This window comes from Melanotaenia boesemani, chromosome 1 (genome assembly GCF_017639745.1).
Source record: "Melanotaenia boesemani isolate fMelBoe1 chromosome 1, fMelBoe1.pri, whole genome shotgun sequence".
NCBI lineage: Eukaryota > Metazoa > Chordata > Actinopteri > Atheriniformes > Melanotaeniidae > Melanotaenia > Melanotaenia boesemani.
This window is the reverse complement of record NC_055682.1, coordinates 22,037,690-22,058,032: the sequence shown is the minus strand read 5'-3', so window position 1 is coordinate 22,058,032 and position 20,343 is coordinate 22,037,690.

Here is a 20,343-nt window from a genome sequence, read left to right as displayed (position 1 = left end):
ATCTTAATTTAAACAGCCCGATTCAGGGGTTTTGATGAAGAGGAAATCAGGCACTGAGGCACCTTCTGAGGGGAAATGAGGGGTGGGTTCGTGTAGGTCACAGCTTGGTGGTAGATGCCCCCTGATAACCTTTTGTAATCGTTTCTGAGGCATTCGTGGGAGATATTTTAGAGAGGGGGAAAAAAAACATCTGATTGCTTTGTATGTAGACACTGTATCTGATGGGCTTCAGAGTGGCCTCATGGTGACGTCCAATAACAAAGACATGACCACGCTCCACAGAGGATCCCCATTGTGCTGGGGTTAATTACACCCTACCTTGCTTACATGAATACAGAGACTGTTCCCAATTATGGGGTACATTTTTGCTGTAGCTTTTTTCTGTGGTATCTGGCATCAGTCTGGACTTTGAATGTATGTGCATTTTGTTGAGGTGAAAGTGCACAGTCTATAGTCAAAGTTTTTCTTTCTTGTTTTTTTGGAACATTATCTATTGATGAGGAGGTTGTTTATACTTAAACTTGAATCCTAGACCTCTTGACTCAGATTAATAAGCTCCTCATGAAGTAGTCTGCAAGTGGTTTTGTTCCAACTCTGAGTCCGAAATCACACGTCCTGCGGGAGTAGAAATAATTTGCTGTTTGGGAGGGAAACTGGAATGTGATTTCAAAACTATGTCTTCAAAGACCAGTCAGCTCAGTCTTAAATTAGATATACGGCATGATGTATTGACTGGCGTTAAACACAAGTTAGGCCCTAGGCAGTATGATTTGATTATATCTGCCAGGTTACAAAGTCTGAGGTCATGCTTTTTTCATTCTCTGAGGTTTTTGTCATATTTTTTTTCAGGGCATATGAGGAGATGAAACAATTCAGCATGCAACAGCTTTATGCAGGTATGAATACCCATCCTTGAGCGAGCCCAACCTCCTTTTGCAGCACCAAAACAGAATCAAGTAAGGTAGTTTTAATTAGCCAAGTCAGCAAAATGGGTCCAAGGATGCTATCTGTTGGACAGATATTCTTGTTCCCATCAGGATGACTCCTGATAATGTCTCAAAAATCCTAAAGAAATGCAGAATTTTATTTTATTTTATTTTTTTGTTTATCTTAATATGAGGTTATAAACCACTTCCTCCTGCAATATCATCAGGCTGTCACATGGATGTTCTCAGTGAAGGGAAGACAATGATGCTCATCGGCATTTATCACAAGTGAGAACGTTTAACAAATGTTTCATATGCAGATGAGATGAGCTGTGAATTAGAAGCAAAGGTGTGACTTTGCAGTGTAACATGTGTGTGTTCTCTTGACAGAACAGCGAGGAAAGTAAATACTTTCCTGACAGGACTGAGGTGCTGAGGTCTCCAGTTATCTCACCATGAAACGCGTGTGTGTGACAGGAAGCCGACTCATACTTCATGTCATGGCTGTTGGCTGCCTGAGGAGGCATGATATGTGGCTGTGACACTCATGAGGGTCCTGCAGCTGTCTCACTGGGAATGTGGAGGGGAAAATATTCCCCTACTGGTGGGTTAATCTGTTGAAGGAAAAAAGAAAAAGATGGAGGTGTCTGGGAGTGAGTGCTGGTTGTAAAACACACTCAAGGAATGATTTATTGCATTTTTACATTCTTCAGATTGTTTTCTTTTTCTTTCTTTTTTTTTATTACTTTTTTTTCCATCCACTAGGACCAGCTTCTTGTATGCGAATGCAGCCAGAGCACTGCATTTCCTGTAAATGCTGTTAAATCTGACACTAACATTACCTTGAAATAGCACAAAATCTCTAATGAAGATAGGTGTGGTTTTAGTGAGACTGGCTCTGAAGTAAGAAATAATATATAAGAAATTAATTAAACAGTTTATCTTTGCAAAAAATTTATATAAAAACATAGAGAAGTGCATCTCAGTCCTCACAATTTTTTAATGAGTCAGTTAATTTTCAAGAAGCTTGATGTAAAGCAAATAAAACATAATTTTCAACACAGAAATAAAGTTTTAATGCCGGCTTATGGTGTTTTTACAAATGGATGCACATATGGTGTTCTGACACACTGAACATTTAACTCACAAGGTTGATAAATGATCTGCTGCTGAAGAAAAAAAACAGTCAGTAGGTATCATGACAGAATAATTACAAAGTGGCAAAAAAAAAAAAAAAAAAATCCTCTATCCATTTTTTTTTCTCACAAATGACAGCCTAGTCTCAGAGTGAATAAGCCTGAAATAAAAATGAACCTTTTTTTTTGGCATGAAAACCTAAAATCAAGCTGTTTATGTTTATATTTTGTATGCAAGACAACTTTTTTTCTACCCCTAAATAATTACCTTTTAATATCTGAACCTAACCAGGTGTTTTTTGTGCCTTAAACAAACTAACCCTAACCACGTGAGTAAAACAGCTTATTAAACTTCAGTCCCATGTTTGAAACTGTTTTTTGCTTTGATCAATACAATTACAATGAGAGTTAGGCCAGAGAACATGAATAAATAAATTCTATTTTATGACAGACAAATGAGAATTTTATCATATCTGTCAAAGACTTCTGACTTTGTTGTATCGTCTTTGAGATCGTTAGTAATGTTGGGGACTCATTGCCTATATTCTCATTCTTTAATGACATTATGCAGCTTAATTTATTTGTGACAAAACGGTGAAATTTGTGCCACTGATGACTATTTAAATACTTTAGGTTTAGATTGCCTAATACATTTTTGTCATTTGTATGACTTTGAGGTGTTCGTTCTGCTTTGTGCAGGAAAGTCTGATAAATTAACTTTTTATACTTACTGTCCTGAACTTCTTAAATAACTTTTCTTCCCCAAGCTGTAACATGTACAGCATATCTCAGAAAATGGTACTGGTAATATATGGACTTACTTAAAACAAAGACATCACCATAAGATAAACTCTTTTTTTTAATCCATGCAGTTCTTCAGTGCACCAGGATTCTTTAGTTAAACTCCTTGTTTTCTGCTGCTATCTGTGAAAGCCTGTGTGGCCATTGGCAGCCATTTCCACTGCATGTTTTTGTTTTTACACATGGTAAAACCTGGAGTGTGAAGATCTCAGCAGCCCTGCTTTATTTCACACATTCAAATGTTATTTAAGGTACAGATGCAGTTCTCTGACCTGAATAACTGTAGCCCATGTCTCAGATACTTCTCTAAAGACCCCTCATCTTAAGATTTAAATAGGTGTGATCAACAAGAAATTGTCACTTTAACTTGATTTTCTCTTCACTTCAGAAATACCACATCTGCTTCTCATAATGAGAGCAGTGTAATAAAACACACATGCACTGTTATTTTATGATGCAGGCTGCTGTTTTGATTATAATACACAGTTAGGTCCTTATTTTTCCACCAGAAATTTTGCCAAATAACTACTAGGTTGAATATAAGAGTACTCAAACAGTCCACAGTTTCTGTAAGATAAGAAAGTCTCAACAAAAGCATTATGTGTTTCTTTTCCCCTGGAACAATGTTTACAGTTCAAAAGCCATAAAACTCACCACAAATGGAAAAGGCATGGTTTAGCTGTAATGAGTTATCCTTGTGTAGTCATGTCTTGTGGCAGATGGACTTTGTGTTTATTTTTATTTCCTGCATGTAGTACTGATAGGTCAGCACTGGATGGCAGTGGTGTATTTTTAGTTTTTTTTTTTTTTTCTGCAGCTTGAGCTTTTTTTTTTTTTTTTTTTTTTTTGGTTAATTTTTAAAACAGTTGTTAAAAAAAAAGAAAAAAGAAAAAACACAGTTGCCATTGATGTTTTATTTTTGTCACTATGCATTTGTCAAGGACAATATGATTATAAAGAGCCAATACAGACCTGAAGATTTCCTTTCAACGTCAGTCACACTTACTAAAGGAATCAGAAGGATCAACAGATGTCAAAAGCTATTTGTGACATAAAGATAAAGTTACCATTTCATTCCAGGTTTGGTACACAAATCAGGTGAAGCTGCAGCCTTGCACCTCGCTGCTCAGCCTTTAAAAAGATAACAGTTTGACCTCATGTCTCTCACCATGACAAGGGATTGTACAAATATGATCTGGATACATCTGTGCTTGACAGCACTCCCACAATCTCTGCTTGGTTAGCTTTGCATAACAATCCTGAGGCAGTAAAAAGAAAGGGTGGAGAGAGAGGGAGGAAGAGAAGGGGGGGTAAAATGGGTTGAGGCCCGTGATGCATGGTGTGGGCCAAGAAGCTGCCAGCATCCCAGCCGCTCCATGTCTGGCCTGGCACAGTATTAAGCAGGCTGTTTTGGGGCCTGTCAAAAGCTCATCACAGCAAGGAAGCCGTCTCTGTGGGGATGCTGTGGGGGTGCCAGGGCACGGCAGGGGGGAGAAACCAGAGACCCTGCCTGGCAGCTTCATCATTATGAAGAAAATTCTTATTCTTGTATCCTCATTAATGTTACAACAACAATGTACTTTTGTCCAACTTTTCCCCTTTCTTTTTAAGGATTAAAAAAAAAACCTTGCTAGCTTTTTTTTACTCTCCTCATCTTGAGTCTAGTAACTTGAACCCTTCATCATTTATTACATTTGACTCATGTCATAAAGTTGCATTTTGAAGTATATTCTTGATGCAACTATTGACTTTGACTGTTCTCTGTCACATTTGCAATACCAGTGGAAAACAGTTGGTTCGTTGCTGTACTGTACTCAGTAAAACAGCTTAGTTGAAAGATTTTAAGTCTGTGTAATGTCGGTTGTAGCAATTAAGCAGTATATCATTGTGCTAAGGTATTTTTTCATGGCCAGAATTATTTGTGACATCAATCTAAAGCTTTCCAAAAACAGGGGTGGACAAAAAAATAAAACAAAAGAATATTATTTCTCAAAACTACTTCAGTGAAATCCTCCAACGTGATTTGATAACATCTTGACTACAAACCACCAGAAATGTGCTGTAAATTCAGCTCTGGGGAGTCCTACAAGTTTCACTGGAAGTATCAAAATAGGGTTGTTCTCCATCTTTTTTATGTTGCAGGTGTGAAAGAGTTAAGTGTGACATTTTATTTCCCATGCTGTACACTAACTTTTTCACAATTATGTCCATAAAGTCTGTGTCGCATGGTTAAAATTGGCTTTGGTTGTTACAATAGTAAAACAAAAAAAACAAACAGAAATCCTCTTCAGTCCAACAATTATGGGGCCTCTATATGGAGTAGTTGGCACGTTTATATGCTGTAATGTTGTGACCATTCCAAGCCCTGAGGCCAGGTGTTTTTGATTGCAGTATACCATGTTGGAGCACACACTCTGTAGAATGGCTCCAGCCTCATAAGATGCTTGCATTCAAGTTGCAATAAACCAGATGAGATGATAGGAGTGGGAGGCCCAGCATGTTTTCCTTATTTATTTATTAATGTTTTGTTTTCTCAGAGAAAATCTGACAGACAGGCAGCTACACCCTCTTATTAGATGACTTCCTTTGCTGAGTTAATACATTCCAGTTGAGACGTAACATTGCATAGTGCAAAGTATTTTCAGTAAACACCTACAGACATGAACAACTTTTATAGCTTGAAGAAGGAACTTTCAGGATGACTATTAGCAACGTTCCAGGCTGACAGACAACAATTACTTCACTTCTATTCCATCAAAAGCAGCCTACATATTTTGTGTGCTGACTAGTTAAAAAACACTGGGATGTTTATCTTTGAATTGTTGAATGTTTGCTGATATCCCTAATCTCTGCAGCTTCTGAAATACTCAGATCCTTTACTTAATTAAATGTACAGATAAAACTACTTTTAGCCTCAAAAAATTCCTACATGACATTTATACTAAGCATTAGTTAGAAAATATATCTAAAGAATTTGTTAACAAGTTTTGGTTTGGCTCCCTTGGCTGACAGATTTCTATAACTCACACCATGATAACAGTAGTACTTGATTGTAATCAGGAGGTTAACAGGAGGTGGAGCTGGCTTCTCTGTAAATTTTATACACAGGAACACCTGCAGCAAAAAATCAAAGGCCAAAACGGCTGGAAGCTGCTAAGTTAATGTTTTGTATTTTAGAAATTTGTTACATTATCCTTTCTGAAAATCTTCATCCATATGGTAACTAGAAACTAAAGCCATCAGATAAAGTGCAGTAGAAAATACAATATTTTCCCTGAATGACAGGCAAAAGGTAAAAACCCGAGAGCACCTCAAAGTTTAACGTACTATGGTACCTGGCTCAGCTGGAACTATTTACCATCACAATCCTTTTCTGTATATGCTACAAACCTGAAAACTGAATAACAGGGTATGGTATTTCGGAGAAAGAATATTGCAGTGATTGTACCAGTTTGTGGTGGATTAATACATCACTAAGATGAAGTTCAGAGCCTCCATGCAAAAAAAAAATTCATTTGCAATATATAAGGAGACAAACAAAAAATGCACGTGTCCTATCTTCACAATTTATCAATCATTTCTATAACTTTAGGGATTATGCTGATACTTTATAGATTTTGCAGATATGACTGAAAAGATATTGCTGAAACAAAGCCATGTTGAGCACACCAACAAGTTATTATAAGAAAGAAACTAATAAAACTTCAACTTTGACATAAATCCAAAAGTGAATGCAACATAAGTGATTGAGTAATTGAGTCTCCTTTCGGTCCATTTTTAATTTTCTATACCCAACACATTTGCATGGTCTCAGGAGATTGGAGCCTTGCTGGAGACAGTATGAACAGGTTGACATCACAGAGCACCAAAAAAACAGACAATTAAATACACTAATTCAATTTAGAACCATTAGTTAATCCAGCACATGTGTGTGGACTGTGGAAGGACACCAGAGCACCTTTAGAAACCTCATGTACTCACGGAGAGAACATCTAAGAACATGTAAGAATTATACACAGAGAGGTAACACGTTCTTCTTGTACCATGGTCCTAATTGTTAACGTCTGGGATATGTGAAAAATTACAAATTGGCTTAATGTAGCTGGAACAGGGAGGGAACAGAGATTACCTGGTAGCTTAGCTTATTTGACTTTATTGGAAAAAAAAAGTACATTTTCTGCGAGCAGTCAGTGATGTCCCCTATATAAATTAATAAAGAATAAAGAAAATGAACGAGAGGGTAAAGCTGTTTAAAGGGATTGTTCATTAAAAGCAGTTTTTGATCTCTAATTATGAACAGAATGTGAGGAAGCAGTTGCCGTGATGTTAAGCCAAAGATGCTAATGTTGCAGAAATACCTACTAATGTTAACATGCTAACCTTCTAGCTCTTTTCCATACATTTGTATAAGACTCGCCAAACACAACAGACTACTAGACGTATTGGTCTAAGAGAGGATACTCTAGTATCAGCTTGGCCAAATGCTGTTGAAAGGTATACCTTACATACCTTCTCAGTGAAAGAAGGTAATGCTGCTATTTTCTACATTGCTGCAAAAATTGAGAAAGAAAAGTGAGCAAAACAATTCTAAGAGGAAATAAACACAACACCCAATAAGCTGAGAGTAGGTCTTTTACTTGTTCAAAGCTGTGTTAAACTACACCAACAACAAATGCTAGCCATGGCCAAGAAAGATTTATAAGAGATGTGGCTTCTAGAGTTGTCTCTGGAGAGGGACTGCAGGAACTAATGATGGATGGATGGCTAATTTTTGGCAGCTTTGATATCAACTCAAATGGCTTATCCAGGAATAAACCCCCTCTAATCTTTTAATGACTGGCCTACTTTTCTTTATTTTTTGATGAAATATGTAAAAAAAAAAATAAATAAATAAAAATAAAAAAACATAAAATTGCACAATTCCTACAATTCCTTTATTCTGGTCCCTGCAGAAATTGTTTAGTAACTGCTATGCTTTGGAAAAGCAGATGAGCACATTTATTACTTGTCTTCCTGTGAGAGCAGCCTGAGCATGCAGTGCATCAGTTGAATATATTTTATACTGTTTATATTTCTGATTGATTAATTTGTCCACATTTTGGCTTTCGCCATCATTTACTACTAAAGGTAAAGTTATTTTAAAGTATACCCAGTTTACATTAGTTAGACATAACAATTTTAAATTGTTAAAGTGGACAAGTGATATTCATTTCCATTGAAGATGTAGTGTCATTTCTGTAGTTGCTAAGCTAAATGAATAAAGGCTGTTTGTTTTCATGTTATTCGTTTGTATGTCAACACAGAAGAGAAGAGGGCCATGGCTAATGAAGAATTTATCAAACTTTGACAAGCATTTACAAACTGCATATGGACCAGGTTCATCTTTGTATGAAGCACCGCCACTTTCCACAGGTGCCACTGCATGGACTAATAGCGCAGAGGAATCCTGGATGCAGGATGAGGTGTGACTGTGATGATATCTTTGCTCTCATAATACATCTTTATAAAGCTTGTACACAGTAATTTGGAAAACAAAATAGATTGTGTATGCTACATTTTTTTTGAATAAAAGGAAAACATGATCATATCCTTTTGTATGAGTACCCTAACTGATTTAATGTCTGTAAATTTAAAGATATTTTATTTAATCCAAAGTAAAAACACTAGTAAATCCAGTTAAAAATATATTTTTTAAATAGTTGTTATAGTTGTTATATTGGATTCAATAAAGTTGTGCAGCTGCTGGTCTGAACACAGTGCCCCCAGAGCTGTATTTGTAGAAATCCTGAATTTATACATGGTTCACAATCACAGAAGTGAAGTTGAAGGGCTTTTTCTCTTCATCTAACAGATGCTCTGCTGATTGAGAGCTTTTTTATCTGCATTTTCTAGAAGTGTAAGCTCTGACACATGCTGGGAATAGGTACTGAGTATAAAATGACTCTGCTGTGGAAGCATCTTTGTAATTTTGATATGACTACTTCAAAGTTAGATCCCTTTATGATGTGGCTTTCCTATTGTTTTGCTCTCCTGTTTCCTAATACCTCTCACACTAAGCAGGTTGTAAGGTCCGGTACTTAATCTCTCCAAATTTGGAATATTTCTGCTTCTTTGTGCTCAAAATTGATCTTAAATTTACCATTTTAATTGTTAAATAAAAATGCACAGATAAGTATACTGCACACAAGTCAAAGCAGATGATTTTCTAAGTGATGTTGTTTAAAAGGCCCTAAACATTCACACAGGGGTTTTCACTGGTGTTTATGAGACCTCTGCTCACATTGAAGATGGGTGCTGCTGGTGGGGTTAGATGATATCACAGGGCACCATGTACTGACAGGGATGATAAAGGTGATGATAAAGATTTGTCCCTCCCTGACAGGTGCAACAAAGCCAACAGGTGAGTCAGGGACACTGTTTGAAATGTAGGAACTTGAGTCCTGTGGGAAACTAGGGGATTAACAGGATAACTTTAGGTTCAACTTTGGGTTTTCAGTTTCACAAAGGTTGTTCACTTCTTTACTGGATTATATCCACATGGCATTTTATTCTGAATACAGAGCCTGCTCCAGGGCAAATTGCATATGTTTGAAATGATAGAGCAATATGTGTAAAAGCATCACCTTCCAACCAGTAGTACATCCTCTTTAAAAATAAAGACATCACTGTTGTTCAGACTTAAATGTTTTCAGATTTCTTTCTTAACGTTTTTATAAAGACTTACAAATAATATTAACCCTTTTTCCTTTCAGTCTCAAACATTTTCATGAGTTTTCTCAGTATATGTTTATCTATAACAGAGACTAATTAATTTGTAATTTGTTGATGTTGACTCTTTTTAAGTAACAAATTTAGAGAAAAATAGAATTAAAAAACCGTCCGATTTTCATAAGATCTTGACATTTTTTTCAGGTTCTCTTTGCAAAATTGCTTCAAAATACTGTTTGTGTACATTTTTTGTTCTTCAACATCCAGGTCATAAAGTACTTGAACTAAGTGATAATTAAATTACTGTATTGTTAGAACACAATGTAAAAATAAACAGAATGATATAAACTGAACTTGCACACATTTGCAAGTAAGCTCATGTTGTGGTTTGATATTCAGAATTGTTGTACATACTGAACTGGGTGAAAGTGCAAATATCCTTTAAGATGAACATACTCATGTTCAGAGTGGTTAAACCTGGACTGACTCATCATACTTGTTTAACTTTGATAACAAACAGAATGAATGCAGGACAAAAAGCTAACTAATTGTCAGATAAACAGCTAGATGACGCCACTGGCTCAATGTTATTGAATTATATTGGGTCCATTTATTATATCAAACTTTTAGGTGCAGAGTCTGCCTTTGCTCCCTTTGAATACAATTCCCTTAGAGTAGTTTTCATTCAGTGAATACCATGAGCATTTTTGGTCTCTAACTGTTTGCAATCAGAACTGTGAATCAGATGGTTTGTGTGGACCAAAAAGATGTATGCACAATATAAAGACTAAAAGTTGCATGGATCTACTCAAGTTGGGGTTCGCTCTGAATACGTTCACAAAGGCCCTGCTTTTAAGACAAACTGTGTTTATGTAAATTTAACAAAGTTTAACATGAATATCATGATAAAATGCTTTAGATTAACTATAATAATATATAAAGAAATTTTAATTTTACATGAAAAAAAAACAGTCCAGAAACTGCTTATTGTGTGGTATGAACTTTGATGGAAACTCAGATTCACCCTTTTTAATCCTTTTGGGTATTCAGTTACCTTTTGGCCTTACAGGAGTGATATTTATCACTGTTCTCATGCCTAATAGAATACTGCACAGTGGTTTTGGATGCAACGTGCAAGGTAATGATAATTAAAATGTGGTTGTCCCAGTGTGTAAACCAGGGCAGGCACTCTGAACCCTCATTTTACGTCAGACTTGCATGTCAAGTGTGCTGGTACGTGCTTGGAACTGCTCTAGAGTGTATTCAAGTGGTCCAACGTACTGCACTCAGCAGTCTGATGTGCAGTGTCTCATTACACTGGCACACCAAACTCCCTCAGACTGTTATATTTCTTTCTTATGTTGGTGTTGTTTAAAGGAAATGTTTGTTCAGCTTTTATAAGATGTTATAGTTTTTCACTATGTGTTTCTGAGGTGTTGATTCTCTGTATAATGCAGACAGGTGAATGGTAATAATTGACAGGTGAATGGTCATAATGATTACAGTATATTATTTTACAGATAATTATGTTTTATTAAATAATTCATCATTCTCTCATTTTTAAATACGTGTTTCTCACAGCACTCTGACCTGCCAAACACAGGTGCAGCTAATAACATTGATGCTGGCTGTTTTTCATTAAGCCACTCCAGTGCCAAGCCTGGGCCTCTACTATTGTGCAAGTTGGCTCACTGTCATGGCTTACTAGGCCACCTAAATGGAACAGAGCCATCATTAACATTATTAGTTACACCTGACAAGTCAGACCGACTGCTGTGGGAAATGTCTGTATTAGAGACTGTGATCATTTCCGGTTTGAACAGCTAACTCGTTTCTACAGGAGTCTGTGCTATTTTTACATTTTACATTTATTTTAAACTGACTAATTTCTTATCCTGTTTTGAAAAACAAAGCCTTACAAATACTGATTGCTCTAAATCTGATAGGAATCCAGTTACTTTAAGAAAATCTGGGTCTTGTTGAGATCATCACAGCTCATTGAGATAATAATCATAGATCCTACAAATATTTGAACAATTCAAATTAAACTGCTGGCTAGAAAACCTGATGAAAAAAATGTGGGACTCAGCTGCTTAATGAAGACAATTTTGTTCTCAGCATCCTCTGCATTAAGACTGTATGGAAGCACTTGGCTAACCCTAACCCTAACCCTAACCCAGTTGTAGTTATGTTGAAATAATCCTCATACCCCAAAAGCAGACCAAAACCAAATTCATGGAGTCAAATTAAAAAAGATTCCATGCAAGCTTACACCCATCTGGAACAACTCTGCAAAATAAAAAAATGATAAACTTTACTCAGTGGAATAATAAGGGAATAAAGCATTTTGAACATGTAATACAAAACAGAAACTTTATATTATTTGAGACACTTATTTCACAATATGGACTCAGTAGCACCAAATTCTTAGAATATCAACAAATTAAGTCTGTAGCAAGCATGAAATACACCTTCAGCCAAACAGACTTAGAACTTCCTACTAGGGAAGCAGAATTGTAAATCTCAGTAACCCAAAAATACAGATTACTGGTCAAAACAGCGGATTCTATTTCACTCCAATATTTAAAGTGGAAAACAGACTTATCCAGTAGTTTTAATAAAACTTTTTGTTCACAAATGTGTTTAAATAATTTAAAAATGACTAAAAATTCAAATTTACCACTTGTACAATACAGAATTCTCCACAGAACCCATTATATACAACAATGGATGTTCAAGATGGGTCTAACACAATCAAAAGTCTGCTCACATTCTACTTCTAACACATCTCATGATTATTTTCATGCTTTGTGGTCTTGCATATCTGTTCAGAAGTTTTGGCTTCAGGTATGTGAGGACCTTTCAACATGGTTTCAGTGTAATATTACTGCATACACCACACTGTGCCTATTTAGTAATCTGGGTGATATCAACATGGAAATGAACTTAGCACACACTGTCCTCACTGTCTTATGCATTGAGAAAAAAGCTGTTCTTATAAATTGGAAATTCAAAACTAATCTGTGCATTAACCTAAACATTAGAATTAACCCGTTTAGGCATCAGTAATGAGACTGACGTTCTCTCTTTGGTCCCCTGCGATTAGCTCCATCACTTAGGAAGGGGGACACAAAACAGCAGCCAGACCATCATTCTGCTGTCATGATGCTAGACAGGCCAGGTTTAACAAAAAAAACAAACAACAACAAAACAGGTAGGGCAGCTCTAACTCGTAATATGTACCCACATGACTCTTAACTCCTGACAAGCTTGCAAATAAGTCATAAATACTTTACAAATATATCACATGAAAGTTTTTGTAGATTTTATTGTAGACTTTGTGCTAACTTGCAGTACTAATTAGAAAAAGCATATGGTATAAAAGGTAAACTACAACATTTACATTTTTTCTTTCCTTTTATTCATCACATATATTATAGTGTATAAATCCATGCAGTGTCATTCTTGTTAAGTCTTGAAAATTTATCCTTACTTGTAGCTTGACATTTTTGGGGGGTTGTGATGCCATCTCAGACAACATCTGCAGGGTCATTACTACAGTGGTGTTACATCCCACAACTCTAGAGGGAGCTCAGGAGCAATAAAGGCCCAGATTCTCAAGTTTTACTTAAATGTGCAGCTTAACCAAAAACTACTTATTGCATACAACTTATGGTATATATATATATTTATGTGTATGTGTGTGTGTGTGTGATAAAAGAATACGTTTTGTACAGCGGCAGTGACTCAGGCGGTAGAGCAGGTCGTCCAATGACTGGAAGGTTGGCGGTTCGATTCCCACTCAAGCCCCACTCTCGCAGTCAACTGTTGTTGTGTCCTTGGGCAAGACACTTAACCCTCCTTGCCTCCAGTGTTGGCATCACTGGTGAATGAATGTGGATGAATGTTCGGTAATGGTCGGAGGGGCCGTAGACGCGGACTGGCAGCCACGTCACCGTCAGCCTGCCCCAGGGCAGCTGTGGCTACACACATAGCTTACCATATGAGTGAGGAGTGGATGAATGATGGATACACAATGTAAAGCGCTTTGGGTGCCTTGAAAAGCGCTATATCAAATCTAATTTAATCATTATTATTATTTTTCCGTTTCAAAAATATTTTAGCCTTTGGGTTTGTTTACTTGTGGAAATTAGCTAATGGCTTGCACTCTGGCATCTATCATAAAGCTAAGGAAAGCTTTATGTTACAATCTTGCCCAGATAGAAGCAGAACTTTCCAGATATGGGAACCTGGCTAGAAAAATGAAGCACAATGAATTGGCTGGATTACAGAACCACTGGTTACCATAAAATAGTAATTTTGTAGTTTAATTAGCTTCTTGAAATCCATCCATATACAATCAATGTGCAGCACATGGAACAAGAAGTCTTGGTTTTGACATTATTTGAATATTTTAAAGCCATGAAACATTATTCAGGTTTTCATCCAATTATAACATGATTTTAAAGCAAACCTTTGACATGACCTTTGACATAGTAAATACAGACCAGATTAATTTCTATACTTGGTTTGGAATTCATAAACTGGTGTGTGGTGTTGCCAGCAAGCTGTCTTACACTTGGCTGCAGCAAATAGTGATATAGTCTCTAACAGATACAGGAAGAGGAGGCATGACCATACCACAGAGGTCTTAAGAATTATTTTTTCTTTTTTTTTTTACAGCTTAATGCATTGCATTTGTTCTTTTTATGTCCAGGATTTTGTGTTGTAATCTGAGGAAACAATGATTTGATATGACAAGTGCTGATTCGTCTGTTCACAGTTGTGGATTACTCATGGATTACTCATGGATTACTCTTAACATCAGAGTAACCAGAGTAAATCAGTGTTTAGTCTTACAACAGGTGCTTCTTCCAAAGCATGCTGAGTTTCAAATGGTAAACACGGATCTCATATATTCAGACACTAACATGTTAATGTTTATTCTTATTAAAAAGAAAACATCAGATAATGTGTCAGTCATGAGTAACATGTTCAATATGTCTGGAACTGCAGCAGTAGGGTTTTCTATCTGCCATTATGATCACAGTCTCTTTCAGGAAAACACCACCAAAAATTAACATTAAAACTTTTCTTGCAAAATTGAGGATTTTTTTTATTTAAATTTTCATCTGTCTATTCTTGCACAACTTCAAAATAAAAATTAAAAAACATTAATATAAATATGAGAAATAGACAAAATAAATGGCTTTTACAGATTGCACTTTAAATATTTCTGTACTGGATTAAATTTTAAGTCATTATTTGTACACTTGATTGTTAGTGTTATTGTGCCTCTTGGACTCTGAGTGAAACTCACGCTACAGATTTCTGTTGTGAACTAATTTATCTTAAACCAACCTGACAGAACAAGACACCATTCACTTCCTCCATAATTAATAACTGAACAATATAAAATCTAATTCTTTATAATCCTGAAATATCATCCAACCTTTAACATATTACAGCTGCATGAATTAATATAGCCCAAAACTCTAATGGGCACATAAGATGACTCACTTCCAGGGTTTAGTAATAATTGGACATTTTTTTCAAAAGTCAGATTATTAATCATCATGCTCAAAATCTGCAAATCTACTTAATTGTGCATTTAAAATACTCATAGAGCATGGGGAGACATGATCACATTTTTGTTCTTTCTCCACGATTCAGCATACAGACAGCACCTAATAACATGAGGATCTTTTCATACCACTTCACATGTGTTTATACCTCTATGTAGATTGATCCTGAAAAATGAATGACTCAAATTCAAAGAAAACTCAAAGCTATTTACTCACAAGAGATGTACTACACACTGGGATGGCTGAATGTTTTTTCATTTCATTAATTGTAACTGTATACATAAGGGAAGATATAGCAGAGCTTTATGTACTGTTATGGAGGCTGGCCTTTCGTCCAGCCCAGCACTGGTACTACAAGGTCATCACACTAAACAGAAAACAAATAGCAATAAACTACCTGGCAAAAGGAAAGCAGCAGCTGTGGCTGTGTCTGTGGCCCAAAGTCCTTTGAGAGTATTCTTCAATCCTGACACCTGCAAACCATTTTATCATGATTTACAGTGGGGGAAATGTAGGCTGGGGGCAGAGAGGCCACCAGAAGAACTGTTTTCACAACAAATGATGAGGAACACAGTGCTGTTTAGTGCGGTTTGTAGTGTGTTGTGCAGAAACACATGGAGCTTAATCTGACAATGAAAGCTTTGAGACATACTGCTGACAAGAATGCTTATTTACATATTTAAAGGTGTCATGTTAGACAGGAGGAGGAGAGAGAAAGGAAGACAAGTGTGAGTTAATGAATGAGTGTTTCTGTGTGTGTAAAAAGCAGACTGAAAACAAATGAAGATAAATAGGTCTGAGGTTTTGGGACAGGATAAGAAGTTCACTCAAATGATCATCAGTAGAACCACTGCAGAACAGTTTAGTGGTTGAAAGTTGCTCAGCTGCACACCCATTATGTAAATGTTCACATCCAACTTGTTCACCACTACTCCGGCTCTAAAATGATCAAAGTGGGTGTTTTTTTGAGCATGAGTTTTTTTTGTACACGGGAGTCAATGAGAGTGTCACGACCATGAGTATATCGACGGCTCTGTGATGAACTATTCCTGCAATGGGACGGATTTGTGCTTTTGAGGGGTGTAAAAGTAACACTTACAGCAGCGCTTCCTGCAGCTGTCACAACCTGCCGCGAGTCTCCACAGCTTTCCAGAGTTGCTGGAGCTGCTGACAGGTCAGCATAACATCGCTAACAGCTCAGACTGATACGGTTCAGGATCACTTTGTTCGTGTGTAGCTGAGGAGATTCAGGAGGGGAAAAGTCTTCCACCTCAAAGACCGCTCTGTGGCATAGGTGCTTTGTGAATCTCGCTTTGCATCTTGCCAGCGAACTGAGCTGTTGTCTGTCAATTATTTCTGCCTGTGTATTCTGACCCGCCCACTCTCCGCTCCCTGATCACCCCACACCTCCCACCCCCACCCTTGCAGTTTCAGGCATTTTTCACATTCGGCAGTGGGTGGAGTTATGCAAAAAGTAGGGTGTGTAGTTACACTTTTAAAAATTGTAGAAATGGCACAATACTGTATTTTGTCAATTGAATATAAATTTTCAAAGGTGGTATATAAATTTATCTAAAGAGTTTATTTATAAACTGTAAAATAGTTTAGTTCACCACCTTTAATCAGTGAAAAAGGTTTTAATTTCTCTTACCCCTACCCACCCCTGAATAATAGACCATGTGAATTCAGAGAGGAAAGTGGCTGATTTGTAGTCAATGGCCTTGGATCAGAATTGACCAACTGCAGAAAAGATTTAACCTTTATACATTTAGTGCAGGGCTGCACGGTTGTGGGTGATTAGCACTGCAGCCTCACAGCAAGAAGGTCACTGGTTCAAGCTTTGACTGGAGGAAGTTTGCATGTTCTCTCTATGTAGGTACTCAGGCTTCCTCCCACTGTCCAAAGAAATGTTCAGCCCTGTTTCCACCTGCGAGTTGGGACACATTTTTTGTTGTTTCCACACACAAAAACTGGGAAGGATACCACAATACCCGACCAAACCCAAAAGGTCGGTGCTTAACGTACTGCAATCCATTGATAGGTTGAGAAAAAAGTTCCTTCACATGTGACCTTGCATAAAACAAAGCAGGAATGGCTCCTTGTTTAGAGCAACATATTTTCTTTTTGTTGATTAAATCTTCATTTAAAATTATGTTAAGAAGCAGCACCAAGAAGAAAGAACACAAACTGTTGGATGACCACCATTTTCCTCCTTTGTTTCTGATTCATGTTATATACTTCGAGGAAGTACGATGGCAGCATGCTCTTACATAGCTGAGGTATCGCTATCCGGCTGATACGCCACATCTCAAGTAAGGTTACACTTGGCTGTGGGAAAGCAATGAGATTACAGTTTACAAACCATATCCGCACCCTAACCATCCCGTCCCAACCCACACTCATTGGTGGAAATGAGACATCAGGTTAATTGGTCACTCTAAATTCTCCCTAGGAAATAAATGTGAATTCTCCTGTGATGGACTGGCAACCTGTCCAGGGTGTACCCTGCCCCTTGCCTGCCAAGTACTGGGATAGGCTCCAGCTTCCCTGTGACCCAGAATTGGACTAAGTCGTATAGAAAATGAACGGATAGATGTGTAGTGCATAATCTGTCACCTGAGCAACAGAGATAAACCAAGTTTGGCTTTTTGAGCCTACTTGTGGTATTTTTATAAAGTGGACAATAAGAAACTGTGTTCTGGGGTTGATCAGTTTAGTAATGTAAACTTAATGCTGACACCTTATCAGCCAAATATTAATTATTGTTATGGCATCTTTTCTTTCCAAAAACTAGCCACCTGTATCTCAGGACATGGGCAACCAAAAAATATTCGTTAAACTTTAATGTAGGTCCTCATTAGTTTTTTGTTTGTTTGTTTGTTTGTTTGTTTATACTTATGAGATAAAGAATTGGGTTCTCTCTTTTATCTTTTATTATTGCAGTCAGTGCTCATTTGACTTGGCTGTATCTTACTAAAGTCTACTTAATGTGCCTGGCACAAAAATACTTGGCTTATGATTGCCATTTTTACGGTTCAAAATACTAGTGACCCATTGACAGAATGATTAAGGTTTATACCACAAGGGCAAAAATACCCTCAGCAGCTGAGTTCTGGGTTTGAATTCAGGTTGACTCACTCTTTGTGTCTGTGTACTGTACCCATCCAAAAAGACCATACAGTTCTCTTTAACAGCAGAGATGGTGTGAGTATTAGGTCCAGTGTGTACTGGTATTTCATATAAAATATTTTTCTCTGAAGGCAAACTCTTGTATTTGCTTTCCTGAATGGCTTTATGATCAGCAAGGCTTTCAAAGTGGTCATATACAGTAGTTTGTCTCTTCATACCCTATAGAACAAGCCATGAAAACATCCTATAAATTATCATCCCCTACAGGCAGCAACAGGTAAATAAGACTCATATGAATGTTTCTACATTGCAAGAGATGCCATTCTTGAGCTTTTCAGATGAGAAGTCACAAAATAATTAAGAGTATGTAGAAGAGTGGGTTGGTGGTAGAATAAAGTGCAGTGTTTTCAAAGATTAGTGCATCAGCGACACAAGTTGAGGACCAACAATTTGCAATTAATTTAGGATTTTAACTTGAGTTATGTTGAGGTAATAACGTGATAAACACTTGAGTAAAATCAAAACTATGGTTGCGATTACAAGACAATCTATAATGGTTAGGACTGAAATGTATTCTTTTTACAACCACGCTCATGGACGGCATTCTGCTGGTCATCTTGGTTGCACATAAACACTACGTTTTAAAACAAAGCTTTATCACTTCCTGTTGGGTTTAGTCAAAAATCCATTTGCTCAGGGTTAAAAATGGAAACTACTCCTTCAGGTTTTGAAAACAATCATGTTTAGGGCTGAAATATATCCTTTTCATAATGTCACCGAGTGTTTTTTTTTTTTTTGATTTACAATTGTCATGCAATTGCTTGTTCGCGTTTTCTCTAGTGGGCTAGCTGTTAGTGTATTTAACATTTATTATGTTATCATTTTGTATTTATTTTTTTATTTTTTTGCCAAACATTCGGGGCATTATTTGTTGTGTTAGAAGCTCTAGTGGCGAAATTATCCCTATCTCCAACAGTAAAGCATCCTTTAAAAAATTCCTGGATCCAGACGGTACGGTGGATTGCCTCTAAAATGTAGTCACTTGTTCCTTATTCCATTTATGAGATTTCTGAGATTTAATCACAATCCATCCACTTTTTGAGTTATTTTGCTCTTCTGAAAGTCTTTCTTCATGTTTTTCATGTTATTATATTGCAAAATAAAAAAAACATCTTAGATACAACCCCCAGTTCTGACAATACAGGGTGTGAGGTGAGGACGTCTCAGCCGCTGTCTCATCAAAAAGGAGGGGGGACTAAAAAAACATTATTAGATGTTTAATCATTATTCTGCAAATATTAACAAAGTCCTCTCTTCTTGTCCGTTACCTCTTCAGATTGTCTAGAGCCAATCCATCACATGCTCCGATGATAAAATAAACAACATCTTTAAATAGGTGAAAATATGTTTTAGTTAAGTTTTTAAATTTTTTTTATAACAGTGTGCAGATAGTATCAGAAAGTCAAATAAGACTGTTAATATGTTGTTTGTGTGTAGTTTCCCCAGCAGACTTCAGCTGTAATAATGGAAAAACAGCTTTTCTTTACAACACTGTACCTCCGATGGAGAGTCAGACAATCAACATGCCCTGCAGATCATTTGTTTCCACCACTTTCCATTCTTTAATGTAGTGTTGCGTAAATCACTGAGGTGGACTGGTTCAGCCTCCAACACACTTCCCTAACACAAAACATGCTCAAGACATCGGATATCTATCATGTGGCCTGGAGATCTTTATCTTGCAAATTCCAAATTAGCCTGATGGCAGTGAAGGTTATTTAATATCCATCAACTAACTCATAAATCAACCAGAAACAACTATAAAAGACCAGAAAATAGGCTGGATCATTGTAAAACCATGCTCACTTTCTGCTTTTTAAGACAATTAGAGATCATAAATCTGTTGTAGTATATTCTATTTATTCTCTGATAGAAAGTTTATAGTTTTGTTGTAAACCTTTAGAGGATTTTTCTGTTATTCTTTGGCTCAGAATCACAATAACGTCACGATTAATAACAATTGCATAAGCACAACTGGTTGCTGTTTTTGGCATTTAG